Source organism: Mobula birostris, chromosome 13 (genome assembly GCF_030028105.1).
Source record: "Mobula birostris isolate sMobBir1 chromosome 13, sMobBir1.hap1, whole genome shotgun sequence".
Taxonomy (NCBI): Eukaryota; Metazoa; Chordata; class Chondrichthyes; order Myliobatiformes; family Myliobatidae; genus Mobula; species Mobula birostris.
This window is the reverse complement of record NC_092382.1, coordinates 22891986-22910643: the sequence shown is the minus strand read 5'-3', so window position 1 is coordinate 22910643 and position 18658 is coordinate 22891986. Positions and strand designations below refer to the sequence as shown.

The window sequence follows — 18658 nt, the reverse complement described above, 5'->3', positions numbered from 1 at the left end:
TGACCATGATAAAAGTTGGGGTGTTGTGGTCACTGTCTCAAAAGGGCCACCCATTGTGACATCAGTCACCTGACCAGCATCATTGCCTCATATTAGATACAGTACGGCAACTCCTCCAGTGAGCCCATCCACATACTGTGTCAAGAATCCTTCCTGGACACACAACACATTCTGCCCCATTGACACACTTTGGAGCGAGGAGGTGGAATCAACATCAGGAAAGTTGAGGTCAACAATGATAACAACCTTGTTGCTTTTGCACCTTTCCCAACGCTGCCAAGTTATCTGCTCTCATTATCCCTGTGGCTTTGGGGGAGGCCTATAGAATACTCCCAGAATGATAGCCCCCTTTCCGTTTCTGACTTTCACCCACATTGATGTCCTCTGTGTATGTCGCTGTGATACCATCCCTAATTAGTACAGAGAATTCCCCCCCATTCACCCCCCACCCCCATATGTATTATGAAACAACTAAAACCTGGAGCATCAAACACCAATCCTGCCCTTGTAACAGTCAGGTCTGTGTAATGGTGATAACATGCCATCCATTACTCGGATTTCCAGAAACTGCAGATTTTCTCTTTTTTTTTTGATAGGTCATCATTCAGTCATGGTACAAGTCATAATACATAGCAGAATTAGGTAAAATGGTCATTCTAGTCTGCTCCATAATCAATCATGAAGGATTATTTTTCCAACACTGTATTGTTGCTTCCCTGCTATAATACTCAACCCATTTAGCAATCCAGAACATGAATATACCCAACGATAGCCTCCACCACCCTCTGTGACATCAAATTCCACAGATGAACCAACATTTGGCTGAAGTAATTGCTCTCACCTCAGTTTTAAAGTGAAGCTTCTTTATTCTGAGGCAGCACTCTCAGATCCCAGACTCTCCGTCTAATCAAGACACCCTCTCCATTCCCACTGCATCCAGACTTGCTGTTATTCAGTTGGTGTAAATAATCACCCCCGCCCTAACTTCCACCCCCCCCACACCAAACCCCAACCACCATCCCTCTGAACCCCACTAAACACAGGCCCAGGTCCATCAAATGCTCCACATGCATAATGCTTATTCTTCAGATTATTCTTGTGAACCTTGTTATCAACAGCTGTACTGAATACATTTCCGGGGAAAACAGGACAATTGGTACCAGGATAATGTACTGGGAAAAGCTGTGCTTTCTTTACTCTTCTGTCAACTCTCACAAAATGTTCCAGGGTGAATGTAATACAGATAAACTGGAATCACTGAAATGCTCAGCAGGTAAGGAACAGCTGTGGGGAGAGGAAAAAAGTTAGCAATTCGGTTTCCTAACCTTTCATCAGAATGGATTCAAACATCATCCAGTTTTTAGTGGAAAATCTTGGGTTGTTCTCCATGGAGTGGTAGGGACTGAGGGAAGATCGGATGGAGGTTTATAAGATTATGAAAGACATAGATAGAGTAGACGGGGAGTATTGTTTCACTGTTTAGAAATGTCTAATACCAGAGGACATGCAATGAAGGTGTGAGGGAGTAGTTGCAAAGGAAATGTGAGGGTAAGTTTTTCTACTCAGAGAGGTGTGGATGCCTGGAATGCGCTGTCTGTTATGGTGGTGGAAGCCAACACATTGGAAGCTATTAAGAGATGTTTAGGTAGGCACATGGGTATGAGGAAGATTGAGAGGATATGGACATTGTGTACGTAGGTGTCATTATTTTTTTTGGGGGGGGGGGTTGATTTACTTTTTATCTGGTTTGGCACACCATTGTGGCCCATGTGCCTGTTCCTGTGATGTACTGTTCCATGTTCTGTTCTATCTTCAGCATCTTGAGTTTCCCTTTGACTCCCACTGGCAGATAGACAGGTGACAGTGAGGGGGAATTTCCAAAAGTGAATTGAATTCTGAAACCCCGGTCTATTTCTACTGGGGCAAACACAAAATAGCGTATTAATCACAGCCTCTCCCTGCGAGGGATGGAATGGGAACTCATTCTCTGCTTTGCTTCAGAACTTCAGAACCAAACATCTGAGCACAGAACAGAAATACTCGCTCAACATCTCAAAAACCCGGACAACCTGATCCCCTGATTCATTTTATCTGGGTGAAAACGTGTGGTATCCCAGGATCCAACCTCAGAGGGTCACAGCCCACACCCAGAGCCTCACACATCTTTTCCACATATCACATTGGGTGTTTCCACATCTCACACTGACAGACTCACGCTACCAATATCCAGCCCCTGGAGACGTCTGCTTCACTGCGGAAGGAGGAACATCCAGCCACATCTGTAAAAGCACCAACGTAGACCGAAGCCCAAACACTACCAGTTCCATATTCCTGGAGCCCCCATCCCAAGATTGTATCTCAAGCACCAACTCTCCCAGGGCTCTTTGCTGCCGGTAATATGCGGCAGTGTCTCAGCTAATCCCAGTTCAATCTTCTTGCTGCGTGGGATCTCGCCCAGTACAGCTGGCTGCCATGTTTCCTGCAGTGTAGCAGGAACAAAATGTAAAATTATAAAGTAGAAAATGCTGGGAACTCAGTTCATCAGACTACATCTCTGAAAGGACAAATGGTGGAAGACCCAGTTTCAGAACTGAGACTGTTCGAGATGCTGCCTATCTGCTGAGCGTTTCCAGTATTTTCTCCTCCTTACTTTGAATTTCCTGCAACTGTAGTATTCTCTCCCTCCTCGTTTTAATGCACAGATAGTAACTGATTGTAAAATATCAACAACACCCTAAACAGTAAATGCCACCCCACCCCAACTCATTTGTTAGTTCTCAGTTCATCCTGACCCTGGTGTAATACATCCCATACAGTCAATGCTCACAGCATCCTTTCCTCCCACTGTCACTCTGTTACATTTGCTCCTGAGGCCACTGTCTCTACGCTGAGAGGCGGTGACCACAGAGTGATAAAAAGTACAACACTTGCTGCAGATCTGACAGGCCGTTACCCTGGAAACGGAGGAAGTGGCTCACCGAAAATAACCGAGAAAGGAAACAACAAACTCAACATCAGATGCTGAGAGTTTCATTATTACAAAGATTAACACTGCAGCCATTTTGTAACGGGGAAACTAAAATTGAAATGGCTGTTTTTACCCTGCCATGTGCTGTATTCAATTAGACCTCTGGTAGTTCTTATTAACAAAGGAAAAAAAAACAACAACAAAAACACACAAAAAAATAAAAAAATAATAAAACAACAACGAATCCTGGAAAATTAAATGAAGTAAAAGGTGAAAGAGAGCACTTTACAACGATGACATAGGTCAGAAGAAAGTTTGCTGATACTGATCAGTGAGGTATCCTAAAATGACACAGCTAGAACAAACAATAAGAAATTTGGCATATACCGTTTGCCCCTGACCAAACTTTATCAATGAGTCATGGAAAGTATCCGATCTGGATACTTCCCGCCTTCGTACGGCTGCTGCTCTGCCCATGAGAAGTTGAAACATCAGAGAACTGTGGACACAGCTGAGCACAGCATAGAAACAGGCCGCCCCCACCCCCCATGAACTGTCTCTATATTCCCCGTTGCCTCAGCAAAACAGGAAACAGAATCAAAGTTCTCCACAAACCTGGACATTCTCACCTCTCCCCACCCATCCGGTGGAAGATTAAAAGAAAACAGAAACATACCACTGGGCTGAAGGATGGCCTCCATTTTGCTGTGATATCAAATTGAATGTTCCCAGTATGATAGGACACAGCTTAATAAGATGGACTGTCCACCTCACTATCTAACTCCATGTGACCTTGGACCATATGTCTACCTGCACCGCACTTTCTCTGTAACCATAATGATTTGTTACATTCAGTTATTATTTTACCTTCCATCACCTCAATGTTCTGTTGTAATGTATTGATTACTATGGATGGTTCGCAAGACAGGTTTTCACTATACCTCGGTACATGACAAGAATAAACAATTCCCCACTTTAATTGTGTGGAAACATCAGAGAGAACGAGCTTTTCCTCTGGAACATCTGTAGAGAGTTTTCACTAAAGTGTACACACTATTGAGGAACCCACATAGAAATATAGAAACATAGAAAATAAGTGCAGGAGTAGGCCATTCGGCCCTTCGAGCCTGCACCGCCATTCAGTACGATCATGGCTGATCATCCAACTCAGAAACCTTCCCTCCATACCCCCTGATCCCTTTAGCCACAAGGGCCATATCTAACTCCCTCTTAAATATAGCCAATGAACTGGCCTCAACTGTTTCCTGTGGCAGAGAATTCCACAGATTCACCACTCTCTGTTTGAAGAAGTTTTTCCTAATCTCGGTCCTAAAAGGCTTCCCCTTTATCCTCAAACTGTGTCCCCTCGTTCTAGACTTCCCCAACATCGGGAACAATCTTCCTGCATCTCGCCTGTCTAATCCCTGTAGGATTTTATACGTTTCAATAAGATACCCCCTCGATCTTCTAAATTCCAACGACTATAAGACTAGGCGAACCAGTCTTTCATCATATGAAAGTCCTGCCATACCAGGAATCAATCTGGTGAACCTTCTTTGTACTCCCTCTATGGCAAGGAAGTCTTTCCTCAGAGTAGGGGACCAAAACTGCACACAATACTCCAGGTGTGGTCTCACCAAGGCCTTGTACAACTGCAGTAGTACCTCCCTGCCCCACTATTCGAATCCTCTCGCTATAAAGGCCAGCATACCATTCGCCTTTTTCACCGCCTGCTGTACCTGCATGCCCACTTTCAATGACTGGTGTATAATGACACTCAGGTCTCGTTGCACCTCTCCTTTTGCTAATCAGCCACCATTCAGATAATATATATACACACACACAGATAAATGGAATACGCTTAATTCTCACATTAATATGGTCACATACCCGGAAATATCGGCAAGTCGTAACAGGGGAATGGAATCAAGAACAAAATGCCCAGACAGAAAGAGATGACGTCACAGATCTGGATGTCACTGCTGGTCTCAATGGGTGAAAGATAAAACTGCTCATACACGTGGGGAAATGCCTCGAATGTGGAGTTACTGCCATTAATCTTCTCTGTCTGCAAAAGCACGACAGGCCGAATGGCCGCTTCCCGTGTACTGGAACTATGTAAAACAATTGTCGACCCCAGGCATCGCCGCAGGTGAAGTTTAGATCCGCTACCGGGCCGGGTGATGGACATAAAGATTCCCGGGTACAACTCCACAGATGGGAGTAGTTCCAGCATCCCGCCTCATCCCGCTCCCAGGACTAGAGCAACAGGGGCTGAGCGGAGGCTCATCTCCGGCGGCTCGGTGTGAAGGTCCCACAACCAGGATCGACCCCGGCAAGTTTTGGCCAGCAACCCGGACCGAAACCGCCTGTCCGTGTGACTTAACGATACTCACTACCCATCGTCAGATTTCCCGCTCGGGACCGGCCTCAATACTCACCGATGGGAGCTTCCTCCGCAGACAGTAAATCTTCCCCCGGCTCCCCGCCGACGATCCGCATCAACACTGAACGGAAAGGAAACCACCGACTGTCGAGACTGAGCATGCGCAGTATGAGCTCCGCGTCTCCAGCGCTGTGGCGGGCGGAGAGCGGTGGTGGGGGTGCGGACACAAACCTGCAGATGCTGCAGCTCCGCGGTAAACGGGATTGGCGAGTCTCTCATGTCAATATTAGAATCAGGTTCAATATCACCGGCATTCGTCATAAAAATTTGTTACCTTTACGGCAGCAATACTAAGTAATACATAATAACAGAGAAAAACTGTGAACCACAATAAGGACGTGTGTGTGTGTGTGTGTGTGTGTGTGTGTGTGTGTGTGTGTGTGTGTGTGTGTGTGTGTGTGTGTGTGTGTGTACAATTTTTTGAGAAGCACAGATGAATGCAAGAGGTTCAAATCTCCCGTAAATAGGGTCATACATCGGGAAACAGTGGCTGCACTTCAGCAGGTCATAACGGTAAAATGGGCTGAAAAACAAATGCCCACCCACAGTGGGAGGAGGTGACTAATCTGGACGCCACCGCCTTGTCTGAACGGGCGAAAGATGAAAGATGGGTATAGTCCCGGGATCACCGCCTCATTCCTCCCCCGCCCGTCAGGACGAGAACAACAGGGACTGAGCAGAGGTTCATTTCGGACGGTTCGCTGTGAAGGTCTCACAACCCGGACCGACGCCGGCAGGTTCTGCTCCAGGAAGCGGGGCGAGGCCGCCAATTCGGAGAAGTTAACGGCACTGACTGCCCAACATCAGGCCTCCCCGCTTGGGACCAGCCTCGATACGCACCGATGTGAACTTGATGTCTTCACCCCGCAGTCAGCGATCCCTCCCTCGGCTCAGTAAAGCAGAGCGGAGGGCGGGACTTGGGAAACAAACCGGTGTGACGAACCAGCAGCAATAGATTACAAATAGAGTCCGGGTTAGATGTTAAAACCACTATCTTTATTAGTAACTACTTATAATATCTTAACTTAAGCAGGATAAACAAAAGTTAACAGTGTTACGTAGGCACATATGTGTGTGGCTTCCAAGGTAACAAACTTGGAAACAAAGCTAGAGTCTTACGAGGGTGAAATATGCAAGTTCGGTTGTCCACGAAGTGAATAATGGGAGAGAGAGAGATATCTGTAATCCCAGGCAAATGCAGAGAGTAGGCGATCACGTCGAATTTCACAGATAAACGGAAGAGCCGTCGTCGAAGATCTTATCCGTTGAATCGATCCAAAGTCCACTCAAATATCTCACCAAAGTGACCTGTCACAGGAATGTCGTCTTCAAGTGGTGACCACATCATATACCCAGGCAAGGGTTAACTTCGAGTGGTCCCACAGGACATTCCTGAACCCACTCCGATGGATTATACGAAGTTTGAGACACGTTCATCTGGAGCAATCCTGCCCCGGCAGTTCTTAGTTCTAACTCTTACTCAGACTGCGAAAGTACCTGTGCGCGCTCTCGCTCTCTCTCTTCTCTCTCTCTCTCTGTCTCTATTTTAATCTGCACAAACTGCGAAAACTTGTGACTGACGTCATAGTCCCGCCTCACTCAGGCGATCTTAAAGTGACAGTCCACAGTGCGAAACCGCAGGCCCGTAACAACCGCAACTGCTGCACATCTGCGGTAATGTGTGATCACGTGACCGGTGGGAGGGTCTCCCCTGACAATGTCAGAATCTGGTTTAATATCACCGGCAATGTCGTGGAACGTGTGATCTTTACGGCAGCAGTATAATGTAATTCATCATAGCCGAAAAAAGTAAATTTATAGATGTGTGTGTGTGTGTGTGTGTGTGTGTGTATTAAATTAAATAAGAGTGCAAAATTTAAATTAAAGCGTAATTAACCGATTCTCCACTGTAGTTGTGTGGAAATATAAGGCAGCCTGGATTGCTGATTTAGATCTTCCAGGGGGAGGTTTAATTGTACTGTACACATTTTTGAGAAGTGCAAATAAATGGAAAAGTTGTTAAATCTCGGAAAGGTGCGGTCATAGAAACATAGAAAACATACAGCACAATACAGGCCCTTCGGCCCATAAAGCTGTGCTGAACATGTCCCTACATTCGAACTACCTGGGTTTTACACATAGCCCTCTATTTTTCTACTGCTGCATATAGTCATCCAGGAGACTATTCAAAGACCCTGTCGTTGCCGGCTCCACCATCTCCACCGGCAGCCCATTCCACGCACTCACCACTCTCTGCGTAAAAGTCTTACCCCTGACATCTTCTCTGTATCTGCGTCCAAGCACCTTAAAACTGTGCCCTCTCGTGCTAGCAATTTCAGACCTGGGAAAAAAGCCTCTGAATATCCACACGATCAATGCCTCTCATGATTTTGTACACCTCTAATAAAGATGATTGAGGTCGAATCGTTCGGATAGAGATGGTGCTCGGTACTCGGTGTCGGAGGGCTGATCGGAGCTCGAGGTTTTCTGAAGACTCAGAGTTGACTGTGGTGGGGCATGGCAGGGAGAGTTTTCTTCCTTCTCCCGTCTGCGTGAGATGCGGACTGTTCCTCATCAAGTTATGGTATTGTTGCACTGTTGTAACTATATGTTATAATGTCTTGGTCTGTCCGGTGTTTTGTGATATCACACCAGAGGAAATATTGTATCATTTCTTAATGCATGCATTACTAAATGATAATAAAAGAGGACTGTGAGTCTTCATAATCTAATTTTACAAATTATCCAGCTGCTGCTGGGTGATCAGATTAAATCGGTTATTTCCCTCAGTCCTATTTCTCGGAGCACTGTAACTGCAGATTCCAAATATAGTTGTAAACTGTACCGAAATTTCGACCCTCCTTGTGGAACACGGCTGCCCGCTGCCTTCCGGCCAGAATTCACTCTAATCATCTGCCTCCTGTGAGTAAGCCAATTGTGAACCAATCAGCCAGGTTTCCCTGTGTCCCATGCCTCCTGACTTTCTGAATGAGTCCACAATGGGGAACTGATCAAACGCCTGACCAAAATTAATGCACCCAGATCGACAGTTCTGATTCTTCTGTTTGTTTTAATTTCACTTTTTCAAATAATTCTGTCTGGCTCAGAAAGGACAACACGTCCCTGAATTGTAGTCTGTGTTGCGTATTAATGATAATTTTGTTTTTGTTCCACAACACTCTTTGCCTTCTCATTCACTATACCAGTCCCACCCTGGTCTGACTGTCCAAATGCACCAACTCTCACTTGTTCAAGTTGAAAACTACTGACCATTTCTCAGACCATTTCCGTAACTAACCAAGATGTCTTTGAAATTCATTGTAACCTGTTGCAATATCAGCTAGACTCCCGAAATTAGTATCAAACTGGCTAACCGTGCCATGTACATTCTTATACAAATCAATGGCATGAATAACAAATTAATGAGGTCTCGACACTGACACACACATCCCACTCGTCACAGGCCTCCATTCGCTAAATCCATCTTCAATCATCACCCTCTGCTTCTTGTTCTCGATCCCGGTGTGAATCCACCTCGCTAGCTCCCCGTGAATCCCATGTGACCAAACCTTCCAGATCAGCTGCCATGCGGGATCTCCTTACAGACATTTCCAAAGTTCAGATGAACAACATCACTGCCCTATTTCATCAATCCTCATAGTTAGCTGTTCAAAAATCTCCAGAATACTTGAGAGGTATGATGTCCCACTGGGTGTGCAGACGGCAATTTCCCCATAACCAATGTCCAACCGCCTCAGACTTCAGCTTCACTGCAGACTGAGGAAATTCCAAACCAGCTGTCGAATTACCAACCTGGACTGAAGCCTGTATACTGCCAGTTCCATATTCTCAGAGTCACCTGCCCAATATTATCACCCGTACAAAGACGCTCTGGTGCCGGTGATTTGCCGTGATGTTCCTACTATTTCCAATTCACAAACTGAGATGGAACTGGAACCTAATGACCCTCTGCCGTGGCCAGTGGTCAGGCTGGTTCCCCGGTCTGTAGATTGTGAGAGGATGCAGATACGCTTCAGCTTGTTTCCAACGACTAAACTGAGCACATTTGATCACAATGCCATTGCTGTGTGGGATCTTGCCCAGCACAGCTATCTGCCATGTTTCCCCTCAGTGTAGCAGGAACAAAATGTAACATTATAAAGTAGAAAATTATGAGAACTCAGTACATCAGTTTACATCTATGAAAGGAGAAATGGTGGAAGACCCAATATCAGAACTGGAACTGTCCAAGATGCTGTCGATCTGCTGAGCTTTTCCAGTATTTTCGTCATCTTACTTCAAATTTCCTGCAACTGTAGTATTCTCTCCCTCTTCATTTTAATGCACAGATGGTAACTGATTGCAAAATATCAGCAACGCGCTAAAATCTAAATACCACCCCACTCCAATCAGTTCGTTATTTCAGAGTTCATTCTGACCTTGGTGTAATACATTCCATACAGTCAATGCTCACAGCATCCTTTCCTCCCACTGTCACTCTGTTACATTTGCTCCTGAGGCCACTGTCTCTACGCTGAGAGCCGGTGACCACAGAGCGATAAAAAGTACAACACTTGCTGCAGCTCTGACGGGCTGTTACCCTGGAAACGGAGGAAGTGGCTCACCGAAAATAACCGAAAAAGGAAACAACAAACTCAACATCAGATGCTGAGAGTTTCATTATTACAAAGATTAACACTGCAGCCATTTTGTAACGGGGAAACTAAAATTGAAATGGCTGTTTTTACCCTGCCACATGCTGTATTCAATTAAACCTCTGGTATTTCCAGCTATCAAAAAAAAACAAACAAAAAAAAACACACAATCCTGGAAAAGATGCAAAACAAAACTTCACAATGAAGGCAAAGTTTAGAAGAGAGATTGCTGAAATATATCATTGCGGCAATGGGATACAGACTGGACAGAGGTTGAACAAGATGAGCAGGGAATGAGCAGATGAATCCAGGTGGGAAAAGGAATGTCGTCCAGTAATACACAGATACTGAAATAATAGTACACACTACTAGATAACAGATTCCAATATTACAAAGCCAGAACAAACAATAAAAACTTTGGTATATGTCCTTTTCCACTCTACACATTTTATCAATGTTCCGCAGAGAGTATCCCATCCGGGTACTTCACATCTTCACACGGCTACCGCTCTTCCTTTAACTGAATGAAATAGCGGAGAACTGTGGACACAGCTGAGCACATCATAGAAACCAACTTCCCCTCCATGGACTCAGTCTACACTCCCCACTGCCTCAGTAAATCAGCCAACATAATGAAAGATCCCCACAACCTGAACATTCTCACTTCTCACCCTCCCACTGGGGCGAAGATAAAATAAAACAGAAACATACCACCCAGGCTCCGTGACGGTGTCCATTCGGCTGTGATAAGCGAACTGAATGTTCCCCAGCGGGATGAGTGGACTCCTGACCTCACAGTCTAAATCGATCTGACCTTGTACTACATATCTACCTGCACTGTACTTCCTCTGTAACCAGAATGAGTTGTCACACTCTGGTATCGTTTTACCTCAATGTACTGCTGTAATATATTCATGTGTATGGATAATACCGAAGACACGGTTTTCACTCTACTTCTGTACATGTAAATCAAACTAAAGATTCCCCATTTTAATCGAGTGGAAATATTAGACACCTGGTTTGCTCCTTTGGAACTTCCGGAGGGAGTGTACACATTTCCGACAAACCCAGATAGATGAAAATAGAAGACTTAATTCTCGCATTAATAGGGCCAGATATTGAGAAGCATTTCGGCAAGTAATAGCAAAGGAAAAAAGATGGAAATAAACTTCCCAGTCCCCGAGAGGACGTGAGAGATCTGGATCTCACTGTCCTGTCTGAAAGGGGAAAGATGAAACTACTCATACACGTGGATCAGTGTCCCGAGGGTGCGATTACTCTGTTTAACCCTGGAGTCTGCAAGAACACAACAAGCCGAACGGCCGCTTCCAGTGTAAAACAATTATCGACCCCAGGTATCGATCTCGGTGAAGTTTGGATCCGATACCTGGCCGGCTGATGGGGGTAAAGTTTTGCAGGTACAACTGAACGGATGGGTTCAGTCTCGGCATCACCACCTCATCCCGCTCCTGGGACCAGAACAACCGGGGCTGAGCGGCGGCTCATCTCAGGCGGTTCGGTGTGACGGTCCCATAACACGGACCGACCATGACAGGTTGTGTCCAGGAAGCGGGACGAGGCTGCCAGTTCGAGGAAGTTAACGGGACTCTCTGCCCAACAAAAGTTCCCTCCTCCACGGGATCGGTTTCAGAACTCATCGATGGGAAATTGTCGGTCTCGTTCTCCCCTCGGGACCAAACGGCGATCCGATTCAACAGAGAACGGAAAGTTAACCATTGCCCACCCGGAGACTGTGAGAGCGGCGGCGGGGCCGCGGAAGCAATCGGAAGCAGATCAGCGTTTGAAATGGGAGCAAGAAACTGGATCACGTGATGGGTGGAGGGTCTCCTGTCTGAGCCGGTTCCTCAGCTCCTCGGTTCCCACACTCTGCCCGACCTACCTGCCGCACTACACGTGTAATTTCATATTTCCACCAGCTTCATTTTAAATTTTTCTACGGTACCTTCGCCGTCTCCATCGCTCGCCGCAACCCACCTCGTCTGACACACAATTCAGACCTGAACAGGTATTGTACAGGATTCATTCATATAACTTCTATGTTTATAAACACTGATTTCTATTTACATTCCTCCGGCCTCACTGGACAGGAACACTGAAACATCAAGTGAGAAACAGCAGGAGGTGGCCATTCAGCCCCTCCAACCATCAACAAAATGACGGCTGCTCTCCCATCTCAGCCACATGTTTCTGCCCGATCCTCATTTCCTCGGTCTTCACACATCTGCCGGCCTCTGTTTTATGTGAAGACGATCAGAGATCGTCATCGTCCTCCAGGGATCAGTCTGCTGAATCTCTGAAACAAATACTCTCTAATCTCCTTGATAATCCTCCATGGAATTAAAATCCATCTTCTGCAGCCCCGTGTTGCCCCAACCACTCACTTCCCACCCCCGTTACTATTTCCACCTTCCCACCTCCCCCTCACCTGGATCCACCTCTCACTCCCCAGCTCTTGCCCCATCCCCACCCCTCACCTTTTTTCTCTGACTATTTCCCGTCCACTCTCAGTCCAGAGGGAGGGTCTCGGCCCGAAATGTTGACTGTCCATTTCCCTCCATAGATGCTGCCTGAACCACTGAGTTTTGCCGGCAGTTTGTTGTTTGGTCTGTGTAACCCGTGTTAGTATGGGGAGCGGGATTTTACACCATATTTCAGCACAATCTCACCAAAGCCTGAATAATTGTTACGGTAATTACCAGACTTAAACATGAGAAGCCTGCAAATGCTGGAAATCCAAAGCAACACACAAAATGCTGGAGAAACTCAGCGTATCAGGCAGTATCTATGGAAAAGAGTAAACCGTCGACATTTTGGGCAAAGAGCCTTCTTCGTTACTGAGGAAGGAGAAGGAAGATATCTGAATAAAAACAGGTAGGGGAAAAGAGGCGAGCTGGAAGGTGATAGGTGAAGTCAAGTGTCGTACAGGTCAAGGGCTGGAGATGAAAGAATCAGAGACGTGTTAAAAGGAGAAAGGTGAAGGAAGGGATCCAGGGAGAAGTGATAGGCCGGCGAGAAGAAATGAAAGTTCACAGTGTGGAATAGAGAAGTTTGCGGGGTGGGTGATTTGTTTACTGGAAGGAGAATTCAATATTCATATAATCAGGTTGTGGGATGGAACACAAAATGTTGCTCCTCCGCTCTGAGGGTGGTCTGATCTTGGCACAAAAGGAGGTCATAAATCGAGACATCGGAATGGGAATCAGAATTAAAATGTTTGGCCACTGTGAAGTCCCCCTTGTGGTAGATGATACCGAGATGCTCAACAAAACGGTCTCCCAACTTATGGCGGGTCTCACCAATGTAAAGGAGGCCGCATCGGAAGCATAGGACACAATGGATGACCCCAGCAGATTCGCAGGTGAAATGTTGCCTCACCTGGAAGGACTGCTTTGGCCTCTGAATGGAGGTGAGGGAGGAGGCGTACGGGTAGGTGTAGGACTCAGGCCGCTTGTAGTGATAAGTGGGTGGAGGGAGATTAGTGAGGAGGAATGAATGAACAAGGGAATTGTGGAGGGAGTGATCCCTGTTGAAGGAAGAAGGCAGGGTGGGAGCAAGGAAGCTAAAGATATGATTAGTTGTAAGATCTATTTGGAGATGGTGGAAGTTGCAGAGGCTGAAGGGGTGGTAATTAAGGACAACAGGAACTCTATCACTATTATAGTGGTGGGAAGATGGGGTGAGCAGGAACGGAAGGAAAATGGAGGAGAAATGAGTGAGGACAGCATCAATAGTGGAAATAGGACAGCCACATGATGGGAACAGATGTGGCGGAAGCGAAGAATAATATAATGTACTTTTGACCTTCACCCTACCCACTGCACCTGAGCCCCTCACCATTTAATCACACTCAGTGTTTCTGTTTCTCCGACAGAAGTGGTAATCTCACATTTCCCACATCGGGCTCCAGCTGGCCTGTTGTTCCCACTCTCTTCTTTTGCCTCCGTCACCCCGAAACCTCTCGACAACAGACACAGAACATAGCACAGTACAGCACAGGAACAGGCTCTTCTGCCCACAATGGTGTTCTGAACCAATTAAATTAGTAATCAAATGTCCAACTAAACTAATCATTTCTGCCTGCACCATGTTCACAATCCTTCCATTTCCCTCACATTCACGTGACAATCTAAACACCTCTTACCAATCCCCAATATATCTGCCTCCACCACCACAGCAGGCAGCACATTCCAGTCGCACCACTCTGTGGGGGGAAAACTTACCTCTCACATCCTCTTTGACACCACCTCACCTTAAATGCAAGCATTAGATATTTCAACCATGAGAGAAAGTTATTGTCTATCTACACTACCTATGCTTCTCATAATCTTATAAACCTCTACCTAGTCTCAGGCCAGCCTGCACCACACTAGAGAAACAATCCAAGTTTTACACTGGAATGATCGAAGTGTCCTGGGAAATGGACTTGTGTGGAACATTCAATTTAAATTCATTCTCCTACAGCACAGAGTTTGTCCTACCTCTCGTTACAGCTCATGCCTTACAACCAACGTCCACCCACCCGACCGGAAACTTCTGCTTCATTGCAGAAGGAAGAAAATCCAGCCCCATTTGCAGAAGCACGAAGCCAAAGACAAAGTCCAGACACTGCCAGTTCCATAATCCTGGAGCCCGATCCCAGGATTTTAGTCCAATCACCAACACTCTCAGGACTCTTCCCAGTCGGTAATACGCTGCGGTGTCTTGTCTGTTCCCAGTTCTAAAACTAACACCTCCCTCGTCCCAAACAGAACTGGAACCTGATGATGCTTTAACTGGGCAGGGAACCCAGGCTATGGGTCACCAGCAGCTGGGAATATATTTTAACTTTTCTCCAGCAGGTAAATTGAGTACATTTGTTCACCATGTTATTGCTGAGCGGGATCTGGAGCAGAGCAATTCGCCACCACAACTCCCGTAGTGTAACAAGAACAAAATCTTTTAATATAAAATTGAAAATAAATCACTGGAAGCTCACTACAGGTTTTTCTTCTTTTTGATGTACAAATATTGACTGACTGCAAGATGTTAGCGACATTCTAATCAGATTTGTATAAATGCAATCCCTAAATTCATTAGTTATCTTCTTCATTCCAACAAAGGATTCACATTCCAGGCAGTGAATGCTCAAGGCATCCGGGCATCCACACCGGCTCCAGAGGCCACTGAGGGGCGGTGACCAGAGAGCAATAGAAATGTTCCAAACTCCTTGCAGCTCTGGTGGGCTGTTACCCTGGTGATGGAGGAAGTGGTTCAGGAGAACTAAGTGAAATAAGAAATAACAGACTCAACCTGACATGCTTTGAGCTTCATTATGACAAAGATGAACAGAGAACACTCGGCCATTTTGTAATGGGGAAGCTAAAATTCCAATGTCTGTTTTAACCCTGTATCGGGGTGCATCCAGTAAATCTGTTGGTAGTTCCATCCCTACAGAACTTCCAGCAGTGCAGAAGCTGTTCCGAAATCAAAACACGCTGTTGGATGCCGCTTGTCTGTTCCAAATGTCACTATAGGATATTTACAAAGTCCATCACACAATGCATTGTGGTGATAACCATTAAGTGTCCTTCTCTGTTCAACTGAGTGTTTAAAAATTCCATCATATTCTTGTGTCTGCAAATAACTTATAACTACAATCAACCACAGGCATTGATGTAGGTTTTATTCAGATCCTGCTACTGGACAGATTGATGGCAGGGAAGCTCCCCAGATACAATTGAATGGGTTGAGATTGTGACCTCAGATACAATATTCCCTTCCTGTTAAAAACTTCTTGAACCCATCCACTCCATCCAGACCTCATGATTTCATTGAGGTTCCTGTTCCCAGAGTCACCATCCCACCATTGAGAACAGACCCAGAGACACCAAATTCCCCTCATACTTAAAACCTTTCATTCCAGAATCACTCTTGTGAACTTTGTAAACGAAAACTGGAATAAGCACATTTCCAAGAATAACAGAAAATTTGCTGGCTGGATAATTTATTCAGAAAACCTGTGTTTTCCATACTGCCCCAATAGCTGTCTCAAGCTATCTCCTGATGATCTGATATATCTGTGCGTGGAGCCGAAAGAGATGGGAAGATCTTTAATGATAACTCTGTGCCTGAATTTACTTGGGAGTTAGATATAGAAACGAGGAACGTTAGTTAAGTCATAGATTGTATAGGGATTACACATCAGGAGCTTGCTGTCTTGATATGAATTAGGATGTATAAATCCCCTGGGCCTGAGAAGGTGTACCTCGGACCTTATGGCAGGCTAGTGCAGAGACTACAGGAGCCCTGGCAGACACGGAATGTTTCAAAGGTATGGTTAATATCAGAGAAATATCTACAATATACTTCCGGAAATCATTTGTCTTTGCAACCATGTTGCTGGTATTTAAGGAACTGAGTTACTGGGGTAGGTTTGAACTGTTATAAACTGATTCCCTGATGCACAGAATGACGGCAGATGTTAGCAGGGGTTCCCAATCCTTCTTATGCCATGGACCCCTACCATTAACCATGGCATCCGTGGACCCCAGGTTGGGAATACCTGCTAGAGGTATACAAAACTACGATGGTAGAAATAGTGTGAATGCGTGCAGGCCTTTGGCCTTCAGGTTGGGTAAGGTCATGGGTTTAGGACAAAAAGTGAAATATTTAAAGGGAATTTGAGGACCAACTCCTTCACTCAGAAGGTGGTGCAAATGTGGATGCAGGTTCAATTGCAGTATTGAAGAGAAGTTTGTGTGGGTACATGGATGAGGGAGGTATAGATGTCTATGGTCTGGGTGCACGTGGATGGGTCCAGGCAGAGAATGGCACAGATTAGATGGGCCGAAAGCCCTGTTTCTGTGCGGTAAGAGAATGAATTACATTGTGCGTCCTACACAAGTCCATTTCCCAGGAGACTTCAATCATTCCAACGAAATCTTCTAAAAAACTGCAAATACAAGAAATACTCTACAGATAAAGAATATCTGTGGAGAGGAACAAAGTTAATGCTTCAGCTCCAACACCCCGTGTCAGAATAGCTACAAACAATTTCTGATTTGATTTCAGGTCTCCAGCATCTTGAGTGTTGCTTTAATTTCCAGCTGCTCACAGACAGATGACAGTGAATGGGAATTTCCAAACACGGTGACAATACTGAACCCGAGGTAGATAACCAACAATGCAAACACTGAACAGATCATTCCAGATAGTCACTACCTCTGTGTATTGAGATTACCTCGCAGGTCTATTCGATCTCTCTGATCTTTGGTACGTGTGCCCATTCAGCCGTTCTAACCATCAACAAGATGGCGGCTGCTCTCCCGTCTCAGACACATGTTTCTGCCCCATCCTTATTTCCTCCATCCCTTCAATCTCCACACATCTGCCGACCTCTGCTATACGTGAGGACGATCACTGAGTCTTCACCACCCTCTGTGGTGGGGATTTACAGACATTCACCACCCTTGGAGTGGGGACATTTCCCCTCATCTCAGTCCCGGACAGTCCACCCCCTTTTTCAGAGACTGGGATCCCTGGTTCAACCGGTAATGATGTTGTGCATTTTAATGTGTTCACCTCTCAGTCCTCGATTCTCCAAATGGAAGGGTAATCGCATTTGATCTTTCTTCATATGATGACTCACCACTCCAGGGATCAGTCTGGTGAATCTTCATTGCACTCTCCAATGTCTTTGTTAATCCTCTATGGAATTAATTTCCAACGACTGCAGCCCCATGTTTCCCCCTACCTACTCTTATCCCACCCCTGACACTACCTCCACCTTCCCACCTCGCCTCTCACGTGCATCCACTTCTCACTCCCCAGTTCTTGCCCCATCCCCACCCCTCACCTCTCTTCTCAATTTCCCATCTACTCTCAGTCTTAAATACCCCCGACCTGGCTCCACAGCTGCCTCTGCTAATTTCACAAATTCACTACACTCTGACTTTGTCTGTATCTCTGTTATAAATAGACGCCCCTCTATCCTGAGGCTGATTCACCATTTTAATTGTGTGGAATTTGACCGCCTGGATTGCTGATTGGGATCTTCTGTCGGGAGAATTAAGTGAAATGCATGCATCTTTCAGTAGCCCGGATAGCTGGATAATAATGAATAAATGGCCGACAGGTCGGGGAAGTTAACAGGACACACTGCCCAACATCAGACCACCCATGTCAACACTCGTGTCAGTACTCAGTGATGGAAATGTGGTCTCTCCCCCGGAGGACCCTGTACCTCTCCCGATCCCACAGACGATCCGCTTCAATAACGAACAGGAAATAACCACCGCCCTCCGGGGGCTGTGTGCATGCGCAGAGTGATTATTGCGCAATCAGAGCGGAGGGTCTCCCCAGGGAACAAATTCCAGTGACTCACTCCGTGGGGGAAAATCAAACTTACCCCTCACATCTCCTTTAACCTACCCACTCTCACTTTAAATGCATGGCCTCTTATCTCATATATTTCAACCCCGGGAAAAAAGATATTGTCTATCTACTCTATAGATGTCTCTCATGAACTTATAAACGTCTATCAAGTCTCACCCCAGCCTGCGTGTGTCCAGAGAAAACAACACAAGTTTG

The 18658-nt window shown here is 45.8% G+C and overlaps 1 protein-coding gene across 1 annotated transcript in view; it reads right to left on the bottom strand.

Moving 5' to 3' along the window:
* The window catches only part of LOC140208575 (NACHT, LRR and PYD domains-containing protein 3-like), a 129037-nt gene that overhangs the window by 79284 nt on the left and 31095 nt on the right, over window positions 1-18658 (bottom strand). The window lies entirely within an intron of this gene.